Genomic DNA, 5,754 nt, shown 5'->3' with positions numbered 1-5,754 from the left:
GCACAGGGCAGGTACGGGGGGTTAGGCACTCTTTACACTTGGGGGGGGGGGGAGGGATTAGGCACTCTTTACACTGGGGGGGGGGGATAGGCACTCTACATTTTACACGGTTCACTGCAATGGGAATGGTACTTAAATGGTATTTAAAACTGTAAACTGCTGCAGTGGGAATGCTAATACCGTTTTAAATACCATTTAAGATTACCAGTACTTTAAACTGGTCTGCAGTGGGAAAGCAGCATTAGACTTCTGTTATGAGTTTATTGTGTAGTTTGTTATGTGACACAAATAACACATCATTGGTCATAAGCAGGAAACAGCAGATGGCTATATACAGTAAATATAGAGGTAGAGATTACAATGACATCTGTACGTGTGAGAGCATTTTATTTATTATACATTATATGCATACTGGACTGTACTGTAGGTTGGCAAAAGAGGGTTTGAAGTATTTTGTCATCAACTTGTATAGTGTACTACAGCGACTCAATCTGAAATCGGAAAAGGAAAAAATGAATGACTCATTGTACGAAAATAGCAACTGTCAGAAATGGACAAAATGAAAACCAATAGTTTGAACTACAGTATGAAGCTACGAAATGTATTATTTTGCCAGCAATTGGTTTTAACTTATTTATTTATAATGAGATTAAACAAGTATTGCAATTTTTGACACACTAATGATTTAAAACTATTAAATATATCCAGGGGCATCTTAAGAGAGGAGGAGCCCTGTGTGCAGCCTCCTCTGGCCGGGCCACCTTATCCCTGCCGGGAGAAGTAGGGTCTGAGCACTAGAATGATCAGACCTAGAGCGATCAGACCTTACATGATCGCACAAACCTCTGGAAAATGGTTGTGTTAAAAAATATTATATTTCCTATACACGGTAAACATTACAGGTCATTATGATGAATACAAATGTTTGCTTGGCAATTTTTCACACCCATTTTGACAAAGTCGATTGGCACTCAAAGGGTTAAGAAATAATGAAAGAAATCAGGTTGCCCAATCCTTTTTATTATAATGCTAAGAGCAGAGTGAAGACCAGCATAGGAGCTGCATGGCGACCCCCAGCTTCCTCCTTTACATCCATACGTAGGTCGCTAATACATTCTACTATAGAACTGCGCTAACTGCTAGCAACGGTGTGATGACTTATCTGATGTCATATAGGATGTCATTATCAGACTCACCGTTTCATGACAAAGTGCTAATGCTTTCCATGTTGGCCGTGAGGCCCTGGTCCATGTTGACCATGTGGTGGTGGTCCTTGGCCGCCATGGGGGTGTTGGGGTCCATGTTGTGGAGAATGGTGGGGTGCACCATGTTGGGGTGCTCCATGACCTGGGTTTGGGTGTCCCGGGGGGTTGTGGTGTGGACCTAAAACATAGCATGGTCATTGTTATTCTTTATAAAGGGCTAAATAACATTGTAAGAATAGTGTTCTATATGATGTGATAACTCCTGGGCTGCCTGTCATTGGCACAGTCTGCTGCCTTATCCCTAAACTGAGCTGCCTGGCTCTTGTCCCACTGTGGACTCTCTGAAATATGGGCACAATCAGCAACTGATCAGCCCAAATCCACCACTTGGGCTACAAGCTTGGGTGACGTTGATGCCCAGCACAACGGTTATGGTATAGCGGGTCGACAATATCTAATGTCAACTAATGGTTGACAGTTGGGGGGTGGGTATGTAGTAGGGAGACCCAAAACTGGGAACACTCTAAAACACACTTCCCGGCGCTAGGCAATATAAGAGAAATTCTACTAGATAGTAAAGCTGTATAATCAGATTAATACAGCTGCAGCATGCACTCCTGTGGGTCTGTCCTGACTCACACAGAAAAAAATGGGAAGGGGGGTGATGGAGTGAATTGCGCTGCTGTTAGAACAATTGAATAAAACAATAGACACACTTTTGGGCAGTATAAGATGAATAAGTGATGGACACACTGTTTATATTTATATTATTTTATATGAAAAAATAGAAAAAATAGCAATACATTTACAGACAACAAATTAAAACATTTTCAAAGTTGGGTGTAGTTATATTTTAAACAATACACCTAGTAATGAAATCCAATTAAATGGAGATGGTCATGGATCGTTAGCAGCAGACACTTAATAATTCAATAAGCTACAGTCAATTTGTAGAGTAATCACTTTTAATAAAGTGAGAGACAAATGTCCAGGACTGGTGGTCTTATTTAAATTGGACAGTAGCAGCAATGATAATATAGACACAGGTAATTTTATGTATGCTCACCCTTAATTGGAGGGAATTGGAGTTGGAATTTCTCCAGCGCTTATTTGCCAGGTATTACGTTGTAGCAATGGTATCTTCACTGATAGGTAACTCTGATGTTCCTCTCGGCATATGCCGGTGTAACTAGCCAGTGGTTTGGTATAGAATTTACCTGCACTTGCCACGGCGGAAAAGGAGATGCTTTGATATGTGGAAGTCCAAGATACCTGGTTTGGATCTGACGCGCTTGGTGGGACAGCTGATGGCCGGCAGCGGGGGGGATTCGCTGCACTTCAGCTGGTTGGTGGATACAGAGAGCGGTGGTGTAGCGGCAGATATACCTGTGCTGGTGTCACATGAAGTTTCTTGTTTTGCGGAGCAGCTTTTCAGCGCTGCGTACCTGCGGCTGGAGGTGAGGTCGGTGTGGAGCCTCAATCAGCCCGTGGCGTGTATGGGCTGCGCTGGTGCTGTTGGAATAAACGGAGCCCGGCGGTGAGCGGGGACGCCGCACTTCGGCCGGCTTGGTGTTAAAAACACATGGCGATGTCAGGCTCCCGGAGGGGGTTTGGATCAGCGTGTGGCGGCAAATGGTCAGCAGCATGTACCGAGCTGCGCTTCTGCTGTGAAGTAACAAGTGTCTGCTTGCGTGGATCTCCATGTGGGTATGACGTCAACGCGTTTTGTCCCCTTCAGTCAAGTGGGAACTTTTTCAAGCAGACACTTGTTACTTCACAGCAGAAGCGCAGCTCGGTACATGCTGCTGACCATTTGCCGCCACACGCTGATCCAAACCCCCTCCGGGAGCCTGACATCGCCGTGTGTTTTTAACACCAAGCTGGCCGAAGTGCGGCGTCCCCGCTCACCGCCGGGCTCCGTTTATTCCAACAGCACCAGCGCAGCCCATACACGCCACGGGCTGATTGAGGCTCCACACCGACCTCACCTCCAGCCGCAGGTACGCAGCGCTGAAAAGCTGCTCCGCAAAACAAGAACTTCATGTGACACCAGCACAGGTATATCTGCCGCTACACCACCGCTCTCTGTATCCACCAACCAGCTGAAGTGCAGCGAATCCCCCCCGCTGCCGGCCATCAGCTGTCCCACCAAGCGCGTCAGATCCAAACCAGGTATCTTGGACTTCCACATATCAAAGCATCTCCTTTTCCGCCGTGGCAAGTGCAGGTAAATTCTATACCAAACCACTGGCTAGTTACACCGGCATATGCCGAGAGGAACATCAGAGTTACCTATCAGTGAAGATACCATTGCTACATCGTAATACCTGGCAAATAAGCGCTGGAGAAATTCCAACTCCAATTCCCTCCAATTAAGGGTGAGCATACATAAAATTACCTGTGTCTATATTATCATTGCTGCTACTGTCCAATTTAAATAAGACCACCAGTCCTGGACATTTGTCTCTCACTTTATTAAAAGTGATTACTCTACAAATTGACTGTAGCTTATTGAATTATTAAGTGTCTGCTGCTAACGATCCATGACCATCTCCATTTAATTGGATTTCATTACTAGGTGTATTGTTTAAAATATAACTACACCCAACTTTGAAAATGTTTTAATTTGTTGTCTGTAAATGTATTGCTATTTTTTCTATTTTTTCATATAAAATAATATAAATATAAACAGTGTGTCCATCACTTATTCATCTTATACTGCCCAAAAGTGTGTCTATTGTTTTATTCAATTGTTCTAACAGCAGCGCAATTCACTCCATCACCCCCCTTCCTAATGGTTGACAGTGACTAGTTCGAAACCTAGATATGGTTGACATACCCTATGGCCACACTGACATGGTCGACCTTTTCAGGGTCGACCATGTCAATATCGACCTTCTGTCAATGTTGACCTATATGGGGAAAAAGGGGGGGACCTATATGTCAACCAATTATAGGTGTCAACTTAGTGACTGTTGACCTAGATATTGATAAGGGATGAGTTTGGCTCATTTCGTCTCAAAATTCACCATCTTCCTCCTCCTCACCACTGATGGATGGACCTCCACTACCTGACACAGAGGCACCGGTCAGGTGCAGTTAAAGCAGAAGACCCCATTGCTGCCAAGAGGATTCAAGGTAGGTTAGAGACAGCTTAGACCACCAGCATCCTTGTCCGGCCACTCTGCTCCACTCTACCGCTCCCCCTCAGAACTCCCGCACTTACAAACATTTAAAAAGATCTGCAAATATTGGCATGCTTATCTTATTGCAACTAATTGTTGCCTATTTTATGTTTCAGCATTTAATAAATTTGTTTACATATACAATCCTGACATACCCGAGTGCTCCACGCTATACAATCCCAGAATTAGTGCAGAAGCACATATGTGAAATTCTATGACACAGAGAATATTATCTGTAGGATAGGTGTTCTTACCAGGGTTTGGATGATGCATGATGCCTAATCTTGAAACAGAAAAAAATAAATTAATTTAATTTATTTATTTCTATATAATATATGTACAGATATTATATTAATATACATACTGGTATAAGAAAAAAGGGGGGTTGTCCAGAGTGCGCTTCCAGTAGTACCACCTAGCCAGTAAGGGTATAGAGTCCCAACTTTGTGTGATCCTGCCGTCACTAATATCCAAACGGAGTGTTCGTAAGCTTCAAAATAACACCGAAGACTTCGATTTTTAAAAGGTAGTTCTTTATTAGAAGCCCAACGCGTTTCGTCTACACGACTTCATCAGGGGCAAAGGCATGGCCTGGTATGGCCAGAAATCCAGACAGAGGTGAACAAATGGAAGTATCCCTTTACATATACAGTTAAAATCGGTATTGGTAGGTATGGGAAATAAGCGCCAAAAAGTATAAATCTCCAAAATAGCTCCTTGAGAGGAGATATAGAACCAAAGGGGTGGAATCCAAGGTATAAAACTGGAGGGAATGTCTTCCTCTCTCACAGCCAGCCAGATAAAAGCAAATATAGTATGATCCACAGCAAGCGAATATAGGTGCTTACTCCACTGCAGACCACTGGTCTGCAGTGGAGTAAGCACCTATATTCGCTTGCTGTGGATCATACTATATTTGCTTTTATCTGGCTGGCTGTGAGAGAGGAAGACATTCCCTCCAGTTTTATACCTTGGATTCCACCCCTTTGGTTCTATATCTCCTCTCAAGGAGCTATTTTGGAGATTTATACTTTTTGGCGCTTATTTCCCATACCTACCAATACCGATTTTAACTGTATATGTAAAGGGATACTTCCATTTGTTCACCTCTGTCTGGATTTCTGGCCATACCAGGCCATGCCTTTGCCCCTGATGAAGTCGTGTAGACGAAACGCGTTGGGCTTCTAATAAAGAACTACCTTTTAAAAATCGAAGTCTTCGGTGTTATTTTGAAGCTTACGAACACTCCGTTTGGATATTAGTGACGGCAGGATCACACAAAGTTGGGACTCTATACCCTTACTGGCTAGGTGGTACTACTGGAAGCGCACTCTGGACAACCCCCCTTTTTTCTTGTACTCTAT

The 5,754-nt window shown here is 43.6% G+C and overlaps 1 long non-coding RNA gene across 1 annotated transcript; it reads right to left on the bottom strand.

Moving 5' to 3' along the window:
* Positions 1-416: 416 nt before the first annotated feature.
* On the bottom strand, positions 417-4,675 carry LOC146019654 (uncharacterized). The gene is made up of 3 exons (XR_014450639.1): positions 4,645-4,675; positions 1,197-1,383; positions 417-491 (listed from the first exon to the last, which is right to left on the bottom strand). It is a non-coding gene; the product is annotated as an uncharacterized LOC146019654 (long non-coding RNA).
* Between the last annotated feature and the right edge of the window lie 1,079 nt (positions 4,676-5,754).

The sequence above is a fragment of the Crinia signifera genome, chromosome 7 (genome assembly GCF_055691185.1).
Source record: "Crinia signifera chromosome 7, ASM5569118v1, whole genome shotgun sequence".
In the NCBI taxonomy this organism is placed as follows: domain Eukaryota; kingdom Metazoa; phylum Chordata; class Amphibia; order Anura; family Myobatrachidae; genus Crinia; species Crinia signifera.
Note: the sequence above shows the minus strand (reverse complement) of the source record. Positions and strands in the feature narration are given on the sequence as shown.